A 19619-nucleotide genomic window follows, 5' to 3' on the forward strand; every position below is an offset into this window, starting at 1 on the left:
TCTACATCTTTTTTTAAAATATTTTATTTATTTATTTATTTAATTTATTTGGCTGCGCCGGGTCTTAGTTGCGGCATGCGGGATCTTTAGTTGTGGCATGTGAACACTTAGTTGCGGCATGCGGGATCTTTAGTTGTGGCATGTGAACACTTAGTTGCAGCACGCGGGATCTTTAGTTGTGGCATGTGAACTCTTAGTTGCGGCACACGGGATCTAGTTCCCTGACCAGGGATCGAACCCAGGCTCCCTGCGTTGGGAGCGCAGAGTCTTAGCCGCTGGACCGCCAGGGAAGTCCCAACACTCTCCACCTTTAATGGCACGTGGCAGAGAGAGGGACCAAGTGACCTGCAGAGGCCCCGTCCTGTTCCTCATTTGATGACACTCGGATTTAAACCTTCTCTGCTGCAACTATAGGGAAATCTGCTGGTTGTCAGTCTGCTCGCAATCTCCCCTCATACACTAGAACGCATCCCTGATTCCTGCCTGTGGGACATCTCAGGTGGGCACCCTGGGTGGTTATATCTCGGGCCACAGCTGGACATTCACAGCAGCAGTTGGAGAAGAGATGGGCGGAGGCGTGGCCCTGGGACGCAACCTCTCCTCCCTGGACGGAAGCACCCAGCTCCAGATGCTGAGAGAAGGCTCCACCAGCCAGGCAGATCCAGGGTCTGTAGGGAAGGGCTCCAGGCGGCGGTGGGGAGGGGTGGTGGGCAGCCGCCTTTACCAACAAGAACCAGCCGAGAGTAACGCATAACGTGGGGTCCTGGAGGCAGGTGGGGCATGACGGTGGCGGGATTCAGGATCGAGCGCTATTTGAAAGCGCGGGCACATCGCGGTCGGCTTTGGGAAGTTTTGTCGCCACACAGCAGGGCTCTAGACACGGGACGATGGTCCAGGCGGGACGTGGGCTCTTGGAGCAGGGGCAGGCAACTAGTGAGAGGAGGCTTCAGTCCTGGAAAAACTCAGCACCAGGCAGGAAGCCTGCCAGCGACAGAGCTGAGTTGCAGGGACTTGTTCAAGCGTCGGAAAAAGACAGATACCCAGTTTGCGAACAGCGAAGAGGGGATGTTGAATCTCACCTTATTGGACTGGAAACTCCTAAGGGTATCGCGTGTTCAACCAAGATTGGTCCTGCAGGTGGGGTTCAAGGGGTCCAGCACGGATAGATCTCATTCAGAGGCTGGAAATCTGGCTGTTTCGAAAGCAGAAACTTGCCCGTGTTCCCACATCATCCCCTAATCCTAGCTGGCTATCTTGCATCTGTAAGGTGTGACAACAGAGGCCACGCAGAAAGCGCAAGGGGCCTGGTTCAAACCCATCATGAAAACTAACCTGTGCCATGTTCCTGACATGAACTCTCTTAGGGCTCATAGCATTTGAAATAAAGGTCAAGTTCAGTCTCCCCCTCACTCAGTAGGCTCCAGCCACACAGGACTTCTTCCCATGTCTTGAGCACACGAAGATCTCGTGCACCTTTATTCTAGCTCTCTCCTCCGCACAGAACGTCCTTTTCCCCTGATGCTCACCCTCAATCTTCAGATCCCAGTTTCACTTTCGCCTTTTCCAAGAGTCCATCTCTAACCACCCTTTCTAAGTTAGGTCCTGTTCTGAAATTCTCCTCCTGTCTGCCCCCGGTCTTCATGAGAGCATTGGCACTTAGGATGCGCTCTGGGCATTTCTGTCAACTAGATGAATGTCTGTTCAGCGAAGTTTCATAGAAGATCATTTTCCTGCTCAGCACTGTTTCTATCCCTTGCTTGGCCCATCCTGAATCGGATCAGCTGGAGTCAGAGGCTATGGGGTGACACAGCTGTCACCCATGAGCTTGACGTTTCACCAAAACTCTCAGGGGCCTGGGACAACCCGTGTGCTGACAAATTCAAGCCACAGGGGCCCCAGGCTGCAGACGTCCGGGTTTACAGTAGCTTTGTAGGGTCTGGAGGAGAGTCCCATGAGTTATTCTTGGTCACTGTTGTCAGGGCGGGCTGTCCGGCCTGCCCCAACCCAGGGTGGTGGCTCCATTGGCCTCCCTGGTCAGAGAGAAAGGCCATCTGTCCTGGCTGTCGGCTTCTTAGCATTTACTGCTTACTTTTATGATGTGTCACCTCGCTCGTAAATTGTCTGCCTGTCCCACGAGGCTGGGCACGGCCTCCAGCCCACAAGCTGGGCCCCAAGCTGCCAGACCTCCGAGAGGAAGCCTGGGCTCAGTCATCTCCAGGGAAATGCAGGCGATGGCATCGCAGGGACTCTGGACTCTCTGGGGAACCCATCCTCCACTACCATGTCTGGCTTTGGTTTCCCAGCTCTGTGGTTACCTACATGGAGTTTTCTACTAGGTCGCCCCTTTGCCTCTCAGCAGGAGCTGTTATAGGTCAGGTGTGGGGTGTGAAATCCCCTGCTGACCCAATTCTGTCCTCTTTGTCATCCAAATCAGCCTCTAGGAAATGCAGTAGCAAGTCCAAAGCATCATGGCATTGGCTGTCTTTCTTCTTTGTTCTATGGGAGTGTCTGTTCTCTCCATTCAGTTGCTCATCCCTCCTTCCTTCCACCCGGGACCTGTTGAGAGCTAGCTACATGGGAAGATCTTGAATAGGTCTTCTGCTAACCACAGTTGCTTGTGGGGAAGTAGCATGTTGGAGGCATCCAGAAGATTTTGCAGGAAGCAAAGCCTTCTTCAGAAGATACTTGCCCACGTGACATATTTTCAGTCCGAGGGTCTAGTGCCCCCGCACCTTCCTGGACCGCCCTCAACTGTAGAACAGGAATGGAAATAGCTCCTTGTAAAGACTCCGGGCAAGAGGTCCTCTCCTAGAGGCTGGTCCCCTGCAGAGGGACGAGGTGCCAGTGGACTGTTTTCATTTTGTTTTGTGTCGCTGACATTTTGTTTTTGTTTTAAAGAAGTGGTGCCTCAAGGTAATGCTATAGGTCTTAACTTATTCAGATTTGAACTTTCATCCTGCGCTGGAGATTGACTCGTAAGTCAAGCAGTTATATAAATAAGAGGGTTGATACGGAGATAGCAGAGACTCCATTTCAATAAACAGCATCCCTTAGGGTGGAAATCACCTCGGAACTGGAGGTGGGGAGTTGAGCTGCATGGCCAGGTTACAGGCAATGGTCTGGACACGAAGATTCCTCCAGACATAGTAATGGGGACTCTTAGCTTCAAAACAGACCACGTAGGGAGTTCCCTGGTGGGCTAGTGGTTAGGATTTTGGCACTTACACTGCCGTGACCCGGGTTCAACCCCTGTTTGGGGAACTGAGATGCCGCAAGCCACGCGGCTTGGCCAAAAGATAAAAAGATGATGTAAAGCTTTTGGGGGGCCAGTGAGTTTCTCAGAGTCCAGCTGGGAAGAAGTTCAAAATCAGCTTGACACACCTGTCTTGCCTGCACTGGGCTCCGCTATTGACCCACTGGTAGTTTCAGGGGAAAATGGTTCTTTCTCACCTGAGGCTAGATGTCCAAAGCTATGATGGGAAGAGCAGGAGGGGATGGCAGAATGAAGAGGATGGGACCTGTCACTTCTCTCCTGCCCCTGCCACTCTCGTCTGACCTCTCTCACCTGAACTACCATCCCCCCGCCGGCCACTCCTGCCTCCACCGACCCTCTACCCATGCCAGCATAGCGAAGGCTCAAAAGCACCGTTCTGATCATGTGGCTGTTACTTCAGAGTCTCCAGCTGCCCCTCAGACAAGCACCAAATCCCTAACATCCGGCTCAGCAATTCCGCTCCTGTTTTCTACCCCAAATGACTGAGACAGGTGTTCCAACAAAAACGTGTACACCCATGTTCACAGCAGCACTGTTCACAATGGCCCAAAGGTTAGAAGCCATCCACGTGTCCAGCCATGGATGAAATGGGTGAACAAAATGTGGTCGATCCACACAATAAAATGTTGACTCAGCCATAAACAGGAATGAGGCACCGGCACAGAATTTAATACAGATGAACTTTGAAAACATTGTGACAAGCGAAAGAAGCCACCCACAAAAGGCCACATCTCGTGTGATTCCATTTACATGCAGTCCAGAGTTGGAAAACCCACAGAGACAGAAAGCAGATTCGTGGTTGCCAGGGGCTGGAGGGAGAAGGGGATGGAAAATGGTGGCCAGTGGGTACTGGGTTCCTTTCGGGGCAATGAAATGTTCTGGAACTAGAGAGCGGTGATGGTTGCACCATATCGTGAATGTACGAAATGCCACTGAACCGTACACTTAAAAATGTTGAGATGGTAAATTTCATGCTACGTGAAGTTTACTACAATTAAGAAAAGAAATCCTTACTGTGTCCTCCAAGCTGGCCTCGCATCAGGCTGTCGTCCCCTTGCTCCCTCCTCCAATCACCACCAGCATCTCCGGCAGCTTCTGGCCACCGGGCTCGCGCAGGCCGGCCGTTGCCTCGCGTGGTCTTCGTCTTCGTGCCTGGCCAGCTTCCCTTAAGGAATCTTCAAGAACCCGAGGTCTGGCGTGGCCGTGCTTCTTGTTCCAATAGCTCCTGCCCTTCCCTGCAGAACAGGATCCCCTGGGAGTTATTGCCCCTTCCGTGTTGGCAAGCTCTGTTCTTTCTTGCATCCCCAGCGTTGCGTCTGAGAGAGAATAGCAGTTACCCACGGATCAGTCCACTGCCAAATCACTTCATTCTCGTCACACCAGTGGCACAGGAATTCACTCCTCGGGAGTTTCACGGCCCAGGGGCCATTCCTCCACTCTCCCCCTTTCCGTTTCATACTCATTTCCTAAGTGCCCTCTTGTTTCCTTCCCACTGTTCAGAGGGAAGGCATTTTCCGATAGGAAAAACAAACAAACAAACAGGTTATAGGTGGTGATTCAGGTCCTGAACTCCCCCACAAGCTTTATGTAACCCGTAACGTATTTAAATCCTTAGAAACTGCTCACGCAGGAGTTACATGGGCTTTTGTGAGCTCAGTGGGCACCCAACCTGTCATATGTAACACAGCTTTATCGGAAAATGTGCTGGGAGCACCAAAAAGGTATAAATGTTTTTATTCCCTGAATGCCAGTGAAATTTGGCCTCTCCTCTTCTGTTCATGGGCTGTTAGTTGACGAATGTGACTGACTCTTTCTGAGACGCATCAGGGGAGAAGCAGCTGGATTAAGCTAGGGACTCAGGCTAAACTGAGAATGCGGTGGGCCTCGCTGGGCCTGGAGGTGGGGACGTGGCCACGGCCGTGGCCTTGGTGGCAGAGGAAAGGCCTTCTGTGGGCCTCCTCCCTTCCTTCCGCCCGTCACATGCTGCAGTGCCTGGCCCTGTGCTACACTGCGTTCCGGAGACCCTCTCAGCACAGCTAGACTCTGGGAACCGAGCAGGGCCCTTCTAGCTTCATTTTCCCGACATCACCACTCTCCACTGATGCTGTGCTTCCTGTATGAGAGCCCGCTGGGTGCTGTGCAGGGTTTCGGGTGGGCTTTCTCAACCGCTCAACGCCACTGATATTTTGAAGCAGATACTTCTCTGCAACAGGGGTAGGTGTCGTAGGATGTGTGCCAGCATCGCCAGCTTCTCCACATTCAGTATCAGTCACCTGTCTCCAGATGTGACAACCAGAAATGTGTCCAGACGTGACCAGTGTTCCCCGGGAGGCCAAGCCGCCTCCTTGGTCTACGCAAATAGCGGGGAAAAGTCGCTTTCCCAGATGCCTGCCGCCTTTTCTGGAGCAGAGAACTCGTGCTCATGTGGTGGGAGGATCCCGCAGCAGGGCCAGGACCTGCCCGCCGTGAAGAGGGTCCTGCCTGGACTCTGACGTTGGCTGGGACATCCCGTGCACATCTACGCCTGGCGAAGGGTCCCTGAGACACGGTCGCCGTGTGCAGCTTTTTGGAAGGCTCTGGAACCAGCCACAGTTCCCCTTCCCCAGAGCTCTGCCCAGACAGCCTTACTTGATGAGCCCAGCCGCGCCACGTGGGCCCAGCGGCTGCCCGTGGGGTAGACTCCTGAAGCTCTCATTGCCTAGCGTTGCTTATACAGTTTGGGGGCAGGTAATTCTTCCTTCTCCTAAGCTGCAGAGACCTGTTCCTCAGGTTCGCCTCTCTCAGAGACAATTCGGACATGGGACATGTAACTGTGCGTCTCTGTATCAGTGGTTCTCAAAGTGTGCATCTCCTGGCAGCATGGGTGTCACCTGGGAACTCATTATAAAAGTAAATTCTCGGAGCCCACCCCAGTCTCTGGAATGCTCTGGGCGTGGGCCCAGCAGTCTGTTTTAACAGACCCTCCAGGTGATTCTGATGCACGCTCAGGTGTAAGGACCACCACCCCGCACCCCGGGATCCCTGCGCTGAGCCCTCATTTGCCCTGACTGGTAAACACATGCCTTTTAAAGACAGCCCTGTCACTTCTACTTTTAAACTTGCTCAGCTCAGGATATAAACACAGTCAGTTGGAGATTCCCCCTCCCTTTCCTCCTTTTCCCTAGAGGAGATCCGAGTTCCCAGTGTCCCCCATCACTTGGCCGAGGGGAGAGGCATCTGGTCGGATGCTGCCCTTTCTCCTTGCAGCGTCCACCATGATGGGACAGGGCCCACCTGGCACTGGGCACCATCTCCATTTGGCCTCTGTTGCTGGTTCCTGTGGTCCCACTATGACCTCTGGCCCTCGGGTTTATGCACCAACCCTCTTCCAGCCCCCTGGCCCTCCCTCCTCCTGAGGCCCCACCTGCAAACAACTCAATTTCGTTTCTTTTTATGGCTGAGTCATATTCCACTGTATATATGTGCCACCTCTTCTGTACCCAGTCACCTGTCGATGGGCACTTAGGCTGCTTCCATTCGACCCACCATTTCTGATTTGCTCTCAACATGTGGGCCTTTACAGTTACTCTCTGTGCCGGGCAAATAATGGTTTCTTCCACTTGCAGCAGTCTTACAATTTTACTTGAAAATAAATTTGAAGAAAAGACTTAAAGCAAGTAATTGTGCAAGAGTCGCGGGCGTGGCGAACACTGTTAAGGTTGGCGGGAGTGATGAGGCCTGGGGAGGCCCAGCTCTGGGATCCCAGGAGACATGGGGCCCCTGCTGGGCTCGTCACTCACTGATAGCACTCAGAGAGCAATGGCTGGAGACCTGGGTTCTCTGCCAGTTTCCTCGACCTCGTAGGCACGTGCCCAGCCTGTCGGCATTGAAGCTGTTCCTAGGGTGTCTTGCCACAGGGGAACCTGGAAGACACAGGAGGCGTTTGGGTGCTTGAACATGTCTGCCGCAGCTACGGAAGGGAGCATGGTGGCCTGTTGATGACTGACACGTTTTGCATGTACGTGGTGGGCGAGAGGGGCTCTTTTTTACGTTTGTGTGTGTGGAACTGTTGTTCTTTCTATAGATGGATGAACACACTCTCATACACACTACAAACACACACGCGCGTGCACTTTCCCCCCCACTGAACCATTAAGATCTACATATAATAGCCAAGGAATTCTTTGCAGTTACTGACTTGGTCCAGAGAGAAAAGGACACCAGACGTGCGTCAGAAGCCAGCCATTCCTTTGAAAATACCGGGAATGTCTTTTTAAGATCATTAAACAGCATTCATATGTTAAACGAACAGGGATCTTTTTCAATGTTTGTGCTAGGTCCCACCCTGCAGTGGAATATTGGTAATAGATGGCTTCATGATACGAAATATTGCTCATAATCACAGGCTACCCCCCCACCGCCTCCGCTGTAAACTGGAAGATCCACTGTCGCTCCGCCCTGTGTGCAGAGTGTGGTGGGCTGCGTAGGACACGTGGGTGAAGCCTTTGAGCTCTGGAATCAGCAAACCTGAACTGGAATTTTAGCTGTGCAACTATGGGCTGGTGAACTTGGGAGAGATATTTAGCTCTCTAAGCCTCAGTTTCTTCATCTATAAAATGGGTTGATAGACTTCCTTTATCGAGTCATTGCCAGGGTAAACCCAAAGGATGCCCGAACAGTACTCAGTAAGTCACAGTGGTGCCCTGGCTGTGGTTGCTGTTAGCCAGGCCCCTCTGCAGTCACCACCAGGCGTTTCTAAAGGAAGTGGCTCTGATTCGGGGTGGCTGCTTCGTCCACCATCTTGGTGTCATCAGTAGCACGTGCAAAGCAGCTGGCGTGGAACCTTCCAGCTGACGATTATCCATGCTGAGAAGCCAAGAAAACAGAGACGTTTCCCAGTGGCGAAGCTCTGAGTCCCCAGCTAGCTAGAAAGCACCCCAGAAATACACAGCACAAGGACGAAAAAGAGTTCTCTTTCTTCAGATTTCTTTCCAGCATCTCACCTGGTTTTCCTCAGGTCCAGTCTGCACCCAGGGGCAGGGGGCTGCGGGCACAGTGCTGGTAGGGTTCAGAGTAGAAAGTGGTATCACCGACGTCGATGTTCTGAGTCTTGAGGTTGTGCTGTTGTTTGAGGGCAAGGGTTCAGGGCTGGGCTTCAGGGCTGTAACTTCCTGTGTTCCTCTACTTTTTTTTTTTTTTAATGCGGTACGCAGGCCTCTCACTGCTGCAGCCTCTCCCGCTGCGGAGCACAGGCTCCGGACGCGCAGGCTCAGCGGCCATGGCTCACGGGCCCAGCCGCTCCACGGCACGTGGGATCCTCCCGGACCGGGGCACGAACCCGTGTCCCCTGCATCGGCAGGCGGACTCTCAACCACTGCGCCACCAGGGAAGCCCTGTTCCTGTACTTCTAAGAGAAGTCTAAAGAAGGATGCTGAAGGATGACCAGACACCCCAACCCCAAGGTCTTCTGCATTCGTCCCCCTTGTTCGCAGGACATTGACCCAAAGGCTCCCTGTTGCAAACCTGAGTCTTCCTGTGTCCCAGGTTGTCCTGGCCATCAGGCCGTTGACGTCACCAGCTGTGAAGTTGCAGGTGTATAGAACCCCACGTTTCCCTGCCTGCTTTTCCCCTCCCTGCGCTGCTGAAGAGCTAGCAGGGAGTTCCGAGCCCCTGAAACGCCTTTCATTTGCAAAGGAGTATCATCCCTCTTTGTCCTGGGAGCCCAGGCTGGTTGTCAGACTGACTACATGTTCACGGAGAGTAATCTCTTCCCGGCCACGGAAGGATGGAGGGATGGAGGGTCAAGCACGTTCTAACTACATGCAAACAGCCGGTGATTTCCCACCAGAGCTCAAAGCTCCTTGTTCAGTTTGCATTAAGCCTGCGGTTCAGTTACTTTCCCTGGAGGAGGAGGGGCCGGCGGAGGAGCAGGTGGTGTTCAGCTTTGAACTTGGTGCACAGGCCCCGAGGATTACTGAAGGTATAGTTCGGTCTGCACAGGGGAGTAGGGGGCGGGAAATGTCCCGCTTCTTTGAGTTTTGCGTTGGCCGGGAGCCAGGCAGAGAAGGCAGTGTGACAGCGACTGCCATGGAAGGCTATTGAGAGCATATGTCATTCAGCCGCGGAGCATTCAGCTTCTGAGATCGTGCCCAGAAGACTGTTCTGCGGCTGCAAAAGAAAGAAGCCTTTCAGCCCCTCTCGTGTGGCCTGTGCTGCAGTTTTCGCTGAGCAGCCATTTCGGAGTTTCCTCTTGGCATGATCAGTTTATGCCGTCCAGATGTGCACAATGCGATGGTCTTGGGTGTTTGGCGTTCCAGATGTGCACAGACAGGAAGATGAGCTCTGGCCAAGGCGGGGGCCTGTCTCTGCAGCCCCCGGACTCTGGACAACCCACAAGGCCATTGTCGTGTGGGAGCCACAAAGCTTAGGGTCTGGAAAAGGGCTTGTGGGTCGCCCAGTGTGACCTCCTTCCTGTACAGCTGAAGACACCAAGGTCCAGAGAGTCGTGACATGCTCACTACTGACTGACTGCCTGCATCTGGGAGCTGACAAGACCTCAGCCTTTGCTAGAATTCACGGGCCTGTGTCTGTACGTAGGTCTGTTTCATCGCTGTGCACATCTGGCACTCTTCTAGGTGCTCAGGACACATCGGGGACCAGACAAAGATTCCTAGCTTGTTCTGATGCCAGGTCAGATGGGAGGGTGACAAAAGAACAGTCAACATAAAAAATGAGTACATTATACAGTAGATTAGAAGGTAAGAGTTGCTGACCGAAAAAGAACGAAAAGAAAAATAGACTAGAGTTAAGGGGGCATGGCAGTGCTGGGTGGTTTACCTTTTAGAGAAGGGGGTGAGGGTGGATTTCACCGAGGAGGTGGCTGTCTTAGTTGTCTATTACCATATAACAAAGTAGCTCAAAGATCATTGGCTCAACCCAGTAAACGTTATCTCACTTTTTTTGTGTGCGGGTTAGGAATTCGGGAGTGGCTGTGCTGAGTGGTCCCTGCTCAGGGTCTCCCTTGAGGTTGCAGTCAAGAGGCCAGCCAGGGCTGCAGTCGTCTGAAGGCTGGACGGGGGCTGGAGGATCCGCTTCCCCAAGGTGGTGCCCCTGCACGGCTACTGGCAGGAGGCCTCAGCTCCTTGTCCCATGGGTTGCTTGAGGGTCCTCACAACATGGTAGCTGGCTTCCCCCAGAGCTAATGGTCCAGAGAGACAGACAGAAGCTGTAGTGTCTGTTATGACCCAGCCTTGGAAAAGTCATACGGCTCAGTCTTGTTTTTCTTTTTTTTTTGGCCGCGTTGGGTCTTCGTTGCTGCGCGCAGGCCTTCTCTAGTTGCGGCGAGCGGGGGCTACTGTTCACTGAGGTGCGCGGGCTTCTCGTTGCAATGGCTTCTCTCGTTGCGGAGCACGGGCACACGGGCTTCAGTAGTTGTGGCTCGCGGGCTCAGTAGTTGTGGCACACTGGCTTAGTTGCTCCGCGGCATGTGGGATCTTCCCGGACCAGGGCTTGAACCCGTGTCCCGTGCGTTGGCAGGCGGATTCTTAACCACTGCGCCACCAGGGAAGCCCCCGGCTCAGTCTTAAAAAAGGTGAAGCGGTGAGGCACAAATATCTGAGACGGAATGTTCCAGTAGAAGCGTCCCCCGAGGTGGGAGTAGCCAAGCACATTTGAGGAAGGGAATGGAGGCCAGAAGCTGGCGTAGAAGGAACCAGGGGAAGAGTGTACCCGAAGAGACCAGGGAGGAACGGAGGGCGGGAGCACGTGGGTCACCAAGGCCATGGGAAGGACCTGGGCTCTGCCTCCGAGTTAAATGTGCAGCCGGGGCAGTGTTCTGAGCAAAGAAGCATCATAAGCGGACGTAGCAGACGTAGCAGACGTAGCAGAGAATAGACTCTAGGGGCAAGGGGAGAAGCAAGGAGCCCAGTTAGGAGCCTGTCCCTGTAAACCAGGGAGGAGATGGTGGGGGGGGGGGGTCCCACCTGGCTCACTGGCCACGTTTACTGTTACTCCCTGAGAGAGGAGGTGTGGGAAAGGGCTTGGAGTCCAGCACCGTTTCCCCAACTGCAGTGACCCAGGCTGTGTTCTCAGGTTTATCACTCACCCTTTCCAGGCCTTGATTCCTACGTGTACAAAATGGAGAATGAACTTAAACCTCCTAAGTGAAAGTAATAATAAATGCTTATAAAGGCACTTTAAAACTCCCTTTAGAAGACAGTGCCAAAATGCTGGAAAATGTTTTAGTGGTTTGCAATGGTATTTCGTGTGCTGGAGAAAGAAATGTTTTAGTCCCAAGCCCTCCCCTAAAATGTTGATCTGGACTTGACCGCAGCGTTCAGTGAATAAGAAAACAGAGGGACGAACTTAGGTATCCTGAGGAAATACCCTATACAGGCACACCTCAGAGACACCAGACCCCTGCCACAAAGCAAGTCACATGAATTTTGGGGGGTTCCCAGTGCGTGTCAAAGTGATGTTTACACTCCACTGCCAGTCTGTTAGTTGCGTGATAGCATGATATCTAAGAAAACAATGTACATACTTGAATTAAAAAATATAAAACAAAAAATTACAGTGGTAGCATCCAAGATGTTACATACAGATCACCATGCCAAATGCAGTAACCATGAAACAGTTTGAAACATTTGCGAGAATTGCCAAAATGAGACGCAAAGTGAGCAAATGCTGTTGGGAAAACGACGCGATAGACTTGCTCAGTGCAGGGTCGCCACAAACCTTTAATCTGTAAAAAAAAAGCGCAATATCTGCGAAGCACCAGAAAACGAGGTGCGCCTGTACAGAGGTCCAAGCCTACGGCCTAAGGAGACTACCGACATGCCAAGTTCACGGGAGGTGAGAGTGCAAAGCCCTTGTGTCCAAAGCCCCAGATAACCGTCGACTGCGGTCTTATACGGCCGCCTAAACTCTTGATGTGAAGTTCAAAAGCAGGCAGCACTGAGCTTCGCGGGTTAGAGGTGAGGGTCATGAATCCTCTTGGGGCCAGGCCAGCGCGGAGCGGGAAGCCCAGGGCTCAGGGGCTCTTGGGTGTTGGTACTGTCCCGTTTCTTTTTTTTTTTGTTTGTTTGTTTTTTTTGTTTTTTTGTTTTTTTTTGCTACGCGGGCCTCTCACCGTTGTGGCCTCTCCCGTTGCGGAGCACAGGCTCCGGACGAGCCGGCTCAGCTGCCACGGCTCACGGGCCCAGCCGCTCCGCGGCATGTGGGATTTTCCCAGACCGGGGCACGAACCCGTGTCCCCTGCATCGGCAGGCAGACTCTCAACCACTGTGCCACCAGGGAAGCCCGGTACTGTCCCGTTTCTTGATCTGGGTGTGGGTTTCATGAAATTCAGCAAGTTTCTGAAAAGACATCCAGCCGGCCACTTATAATGTGTGCTCTTCTCTGCACGTACATTCAGCCTCAATAAGACACCTTTATTAAAAGGAGGTTATGCTCTTCCCAAAAGTCTGACCCCCACCCAGGACTTGAATTCCTGCCTTTATTCTAGAGTCCCTATATTTTGCTCAAATGCATTGTTTTTAAAATAAGAGTGATATTTCTTTCTTTTAATAGATTTTTAAAAAATTTATTCATTTATTTATTACTTTTGTTTGGCCGCATTGTGTCTTCGTTGCAGTGCGGGGGCTTCTCTTGTTGCGGAGCACGGCCTCTAGGCGTGCGCGCTTCAGTCGTTGTGGCACGTGGGCTCAGTAGTTGTGGCGCACGGGCTTAGTTGCTCCGCAGCATGTAGGATCTTCCCGGACCAGGGCTCCAACCTGTGTCCCCTGCATTGGCGGGTGGATTCTTAACCACTGCAACACCACGGAAGTCCCAAGAGTGATATTTCTTGACCTTACTATAAAAAAAGTTTAATTATTTCTGATAAGTCTACCACGCTGGGTTTATTTTCTAGCAGGGTTAGTGATTTGTATACAAATGGACTTTTCTTGGTTCTCTCCTGGAGCAGATGGCTGAAAAAAAAAATAATAAAATAAAATTCCAAGTATATTAGGGAGAATTAACCCAAAAAATCATTGCTCTCGGCCACCGGCACCTCATATCAATTCACGGATGAGAAAGCACAGCTTAGTTTTGCCTGTTTAGAGACTTTCTGTAAATAGAATCGCGGAGCATTTTGCTGTTTTGTGTCTAGCTTCTTTCAGTCAAAGTTCTGTCTCCAGGATGCTTCGTCCTGTAGCATGGCGCCGGAGACGGTTTATTCTCACTGCTGTACACCGTATTCCATCGTGGGAACGGAGCACCATGTATTGATTGAGTCTGTCTTGGACGGGCCTTTGCTTCATGTCCAGTTTGGGGCCATTATGGATAGGGCTCTGCTGTGAACCTCCTAGTACATGGCTTTGAGTGAATATATAAGCATATTGCTCTTGGGTATGTACCCCTGGGTGCTTTTCACATCGCGTAAGGCAGCCTCACACCTGGCCTGTGCATAGGCTTGACTTACTTGCTGGGATACTTAGCAGGTCAAGGTCCCCAGGGCATCCCTCGGGGACCTAGAGATCCCCTAGCTGTCCGTAGGCTTCTCTGCTTTCTGACAAGGAGAAGTGCACAGAGGTGGCCTGAGTCACCCGCAGACACCACCCTGCCTTGTGGCTTGACTTCCTGGGGCTGCTCCCCGCCCACGTTGGGGAGGGCGGCGGACTTGAAGGGAACCCATGGGTCATCTCATCTTTCCAGCCCGTGGCAGTAAGCCTCCCAGAACAGAAAGAAGGGGTGGGGGAAGATCCCTTGCGTGCTAAGCCAGCTCCACTGAGCAGGTAGGGCCGGGCAGCCCCTGCGGGGAGCACCCAGCCCCTGCCCACCTACACGCTCGTCAAACACCTCAGCAAGCTGGTCGAGTGGGAAGCCGGTGATGTCACCGCAGAGCCTGAACAATCAGGCCTTTCATGGCAGGATGATAACAATCAAAACAGTATGTTAGGGCCTGCCACGCAAGAACACACACGCTCATGGCTCATGGGAGGATCTGAAAGCCGAGGTGAAGCAGGTCTTGTCAGGAATACGCCAAGCTCCTTTCACACTCAGGTGGCCAGAGAACGTAGCCTGGAGAGCCAGGCTGCAGGTCGCAAGGACGCTCACTTGCCAATTTTCAGAGAAAACCAGGACTCTCTCTACCACCTCCCCAGGACGCCTCACCTCCAACCCCAGAACTAACCCCTACGCTGAGCATACGCTGTGCTTGGGGTTCCAGCAGGAATGTCCCACTGCACAACTCCAGGGAGTGCCACTCACCAAGAACACAGTGTGCTCCCCGAATTGTGCAACATTGAGTTTCTGAAGCTACTGCCTTTGGAACAAGGGAGCAGAGGCCTGGTGGTTCTCAGCTGTTGTTTTTACCTTGAATCCCAGGAGTCTGTCTTGCTTGAGCTAAGCTCCCTAGAAGACTCGACTCCACTGAGCTTAGAAATTCTCAAATAAGATGCACAAGATCAGATGTTTTTCTTGTTCAGTCTGAGCAGTTTCTGGTGTTCAGATATTTGCTGCAGAAGCAAATATCTCACCTAAACTCTCGCTTACTCTCGGTCAGTTGTTCTTCACCAGGGGACGTTTTGCAGTGTCTGGAGATGTTTTTGGTTGTCCCCGCTAGCAGGATGCTACTGGCATCTAGTGAGTAGAGGCTAGACATCCTACAATGCACAAGGCGGGCCCTCACAACAAAGAATGAACTGGTCCAAAATGTCAACAGTGGCAATGTCAAGAAGCCTGCTGTAGATGGGATGTTCTGACCCCATTAACCCTGGAGGTCACTTGTTAACATCTGCCCCCCTGGCCTTCTCTCCTGTCTACCAGAGTGGGCCAGAGCCTCAGCTCACTGGGCCAGCAGGCATGAGGCAGCACCTGGTTCTCTGCTGGGGCTTCGAGCCCAGGTAACCGTCTGTGTCCACGATGCTTTGATGGGTCCGTGTGAGGCCCAGAGGACCCGAGGCTTATAGAATAGCGGTTAAGAGGACCCTCTGTCACTTCCCAGCTGGGTAGCCCTGGAGACAAGTCGCTGAACCTTGTGCATCACTTTCCCCATCTGTAAAATGGGGATAATGATGGTAGGAAACACTTAGGAGGTGGTGGCGAGGGGTGAGGCGTGTTGCTACATGTAAAGTGCTTCCAACCACGCCTGAAACTTAGTCACACTCCGTAAACGGCAGACATGATTATCATCACTATTATTCCAGCCGGAGGACCTTAGTCTCCCTCTGACAGGCGCGGTAACAAAAGAGAAGAGAAGCTGGTTTCCGCCGCAGGTTGTTGCAGTGGGATCTGTGCTGCTCCCAGCACAGGCTTTGTGCTGTTGCCGACCCTCTCTGAAAGCTTTCCCCGAGCTCAAGGCCCGAGACATACATTCTTTTTTTTTTTTTCTGGCTGTGCGGCATCTTAGTTCCCCGACCAGGGATCGAACCCATGCCCCCTGCAGTGGAAGCACGGGTTCTTAACTGCTGGGCCGCCAGGGAAGTCGCCTGGAGACATTCTTAAGTGAAAGGCTTGAGTGGAGACGGCTAAGGCGTGGATTTCAAGGGAACCCCCTCCAAGGGTCTCATTCAGCACAGGGGTCGGTCTCCAAAGATGGGTGTGGACTCCTGGGTTGCAACCTCATACTTGGCCTTGCAGAGACCCCTGGGGTGGAGCTGGGGCATTTAGCACTTGTCCCGAAAAGCCGGCAGACTCAGCTGTGCACAGGAAAGATTCTTAGAAGATGATGCCAAGGAGAGACGGGCTTTGACTCCAAAGCATTTTCTGCCCTTGTTTGTGCGTTGGCTTTAAATCGGGGAAGGGGAGACAAGGGCAGGCCTGGACTGCCCTGTCCTAGCATCTCACACTGCTGCTTCCATCGTCGCTTCTTCCTGTAGAAGAAGCATCTCCCCATCTCTCTCTAGCTATTGAAAGGCTCCCCACCCTTCAAAGTCCATCTTGAGCGCCACCTTCTCCAGGAAGGATTCCCGGATCACCTTCCTCCCCGTAGGCTCTGTGCTTCTCTTATGGCCTTGGGCAAGCTCTGTGCTGTCCTGTAGTCATTTGTAGGCGGGTTTCTTCACCCGCTATTAGGTTGTAACCCCTTGAAGATGGGGGCCCTTCCCAACATCTTCGTGTGCCGCGTGAGCTCTCACACATGGCTGGGGCTCAGTGCTGGATTCTGGGGTCACTCCTGAGAAGAGGGTCCCCCCTGGCCGCCAGCTGCTATTGCCAGCCTTGGTTCCGACCCGGAGGTCACAGAATCTGGAAGGGTGGGAAGCATGAGTTGGAGGAGAAATTCGCCTGAGGTCGGAAAGGCCACCAGGCTGCGGGGACCTAGGGGCCTGAGTGTCCGGCTCATTCAGGAGCCTCGGGCAGTTTTCACGCAAGCTGCCATTTAAGGAGCCTCCACTCTGGGCTGTGAGCTCTGCCCGGCGGCGTTTCACAGAGACCATCCCCCATCCGCAGACGAGCCCTGACAATGGGGCAGTTTATGCCCGATTTACAAAGTAAAAGCAGACGGGCTGCGCCGGGTCTCAGCGGCGCACCTGGGGATGCAGGCAAGTGACGCTGCCTGCAAAGACCGTGAACTTCTCTGTGCTTTTGTTTTCTACTAACAAAGAAGGTGTTGAACAAGGGAACTCGGAAGGCCCCGCAGCCTGGGTGACTTTTAACTCAGGTGGGGCAGGAGCTGGGAAGGCAGCCCCTGGAGGGAAAGGGGGTCAGGCCTCTTAGAAAAAGCGGAAGCACCTGCCCACTGGGACGGCCTTCCTTCCTGTCGCCCACCTCTTGGGAAGACTAGTGTCTGAAGATGAGGGTGGGTAGCACCACCCCGCCCAAGCTGGCAGCCCGGAGGACCAGCATTGCACCTCAGAGGCCCTGGCCATCTGCCCCCACGGGCTGGGAGAGCAAGGAATACGAGAGGCAGTGGAGGGGCACCCTGGGGCTCTGGCTTGCGCCCTTGCATCCAGACTGGGGCGTGAGCACCCACCGCCCCGCCTGCGCCTCCTTGGCACCCCCCCCATGGGCCCAGCCCACTCTGTCTGCAGAGAGGCAGTACCTGGGGGTGAGCCCCGTGCCTTCCCTGCCCCCTCCAGGTCCCCCCAGCCCCGGGGTTTCCAGCTGCCTTCTAGCCCCAAGCAGGCTGACCAGTCCCCTTGTGTCCCTACCCCAGACGGAGAGCAGAGTGCCCGCTGCTTGTCACTGCAGGGAGGCCAACCTCTCCTGCCCCCGCCATGCCCGGCCAGCTCGGGGCTGGGCTGGAGACAGAGGGCCACACTCATTATGGACCGACCTGACGCTCTTGGGGCTGGTGAGGGCTGGAGGGAGATGTATCTGAGGAGTCCAGGAGCGGTTGCAACGGGCGTTAGACCATCAGAAGCGTTGGATAGTGAAAAACGACGACAACAACATAACATCATCTGCTCAGCTTCCGAGATTGTGTGCACGTCCTCTGCGGCAAATTAAAATTCTCACCCAAGTTTGCCTCGGCCACCCAGCAGGCTTCTGGGTGCTTCCAAGGATGACCGACCTCATCCCAGTTGGCCCCGGACATCCCCCGTTTCAGCGCCGAACGTCCAGTGTCCCAGGAAACCGGGGCAGTTGGGCACCCCAGTTACCATCACAAAACTCAGACTGCAGTCGGGGAGTCCTGACTTCCACACATTTGCTTTCGCTGTGGCCGGGGGAGCTCACCCCTCCCCCGGGTCAGAGGAGAGTGAGGTTTTGTCTTCTTCCTTCCTGCCATTCTCTCTTACATCTTGGCATGTTAAAAAAAAAAACAAAACTCCTAGGAAATGAACTTTAAAAACAGCTGGACTGGGTCTGCCCCTCCTAGAAATTCAGGTTCTTAAGGGAGAGGAAAAGAGAAGTGTGAACAGTCCAAGCCAAATCCAGCTCCTCTGCAGAGGTAACCCTTCTGGACAGACCCTGGGCTCACCTACCCAGAGCCCCTGCACGTGCAGCCCAGCCCCCAGGAGCCATCACCCCCCCCCCACTGCCCCATGACCCCTGCCCTTAACCCTCCCTCCTCCTTCCCCTCTTTCCCCTCCACTTGCTCTCCCCACCCACCCCCCGCCCTGGCCCCATTCTCCCACAGACAAGCCTTTCCTGGCCTTTCCCGGCCCTTCTCACAGGATTCCCTCCCTTGTTGCTCCCTTAAGTCCCGGGGAGCAGGTCACCGTGGAGCTTGACTTGTCACCAAAGGGCAGGGACCCTGTCAGGGACAGCCTGTGGTTTCTTTCTTAAAGAACCCTTCGTTCCCACTTCCCTCTCCCTGCCACTGACTTGCTGAGGTCTGGACTGGTCACGGTGTCTTTGCTCCCCTGCCCAAAAGAACAAAACCCAGGAGGCAGGGGCCTCGCGTCTTCCGAAGGGCCAGGGTTTGGGCTTTTCCTGTTGCTTTTTTTTTTTTTTTTTAAGTTTTATTGGAGTATAATTGCTTTACAATGGTGTGTTAGTTTCTGCTGTATAACACAGTGAATCAGCTGTATGTATACATATGTCCCCATATCCCCTCCCTCTCGCGTCTCCCTCCCTCCCACCCTCCCTATCCCACCCCTCTAGGTGGTCACAAAGCACCGAGCTGATCTCCCTGTGCTATGTGGCTGTTTCCCACTAGCTATCTATTTTACATTCGGTAGTGTATATACGTCCATGCCACTCTCTCACTTCGTCCCAGCTTACCCTTCCCCCTCCCCGTGTCCTCGAGTCCATCCTCTACGTCTGCGTCTTTGTTCCTGTTGCTTCTGCATCCTGTTTGGAATCTTCCTAGCCCATCCTGGAAAAGAAGCCTCTCATTCGGGCTTTCCCTTCCCAAGTGTAAATGATGGACGGGAGAGCCCAGCAAGCCCCATGCCCTGGGGATGCCGGCAGGGGCAGGGTGTCCGTAGGCATGGAGGCCACGGGGGGAGCACAGTGGGGCTGCAGGAGGGAGTGAGCGCGCCTGGAGCGTCCTGCACGCCCAGCGCCCGTGGAGGCTGCGCGCCCACCCCTGGCAGCCAGTCTAGGCCCCCCCCGCTCCTGAGTCAGCTCTGAGCTCGGGCTTCTGAGGGACCAGCCCTGCCACCCTGAGCCCGGCCTCACTGCTGCTGCTTCGCACCTGGACACTCGGGCTGTTACCCCCTATCACTTTTGTTGGTATGTCCTGTGTCCCCAGTCACCCTCCACTTTGATGCTCCTGCGGTTTCCCAGGATCCCCTCCAGCGCCCCGACCTAGTCTGCAAGCCACCTGACTCAGTCACAAGTGGCCGCTGGTGTCCTCGGCTCCCAGCAGGGGCTGGCCCTGGGATGCTCCTTTGGTGGGTGTCAGGTAGCAGGGCAGGGGCTCCTGAGTTGGAGGTGGGTGTGGCCACCGCCCTCATCCTCAACCTCTTTGATAACATCTTAGGCCAGTGGTCCGCAG

The 19619-nt window shown here is 53.8% G+C and overlaps 1 protein-coding gene and 1 long non-coding RNA gene across 12 annotated transcripts in view; both read left to right on the forward strand.

Moving 5' to 3' along the window:
• Positions 1 to 19619, forward strand: part of SLC39A11 (solute carrier family 39 member 11) — a 411239-nt gene that overhangs the window by 381187 nt on the left and 10433 nt on the right. The window lies entirely within an intron of this gene.
• On the forward strand, positions 734 to 18002 carry LOC137211863 (uncharacterized). The gene is made up of 2 exons (XR_010937246.1): positions 734 to 12300; positions 12553 to 18002. It is a non-coding gene; the product is annotated as an uncharacterized lncRNA (long non-coding RNA).

Source organism: Pseudorca crassidens, chromosome 19 (assembly GCF_039906515.1).
Source record: "Pseudorca crassidens isolate mPseCra1 chromosome 19, mPseCra1.hap1, whole genome shotgun sequence".
Taxonomy (NCBI): Eukaryota; Metazoa; Chordata; class Mammalia; order Artiodactyla; family Delphinidae; genus Pseudorca; species Pseudorca crassidens.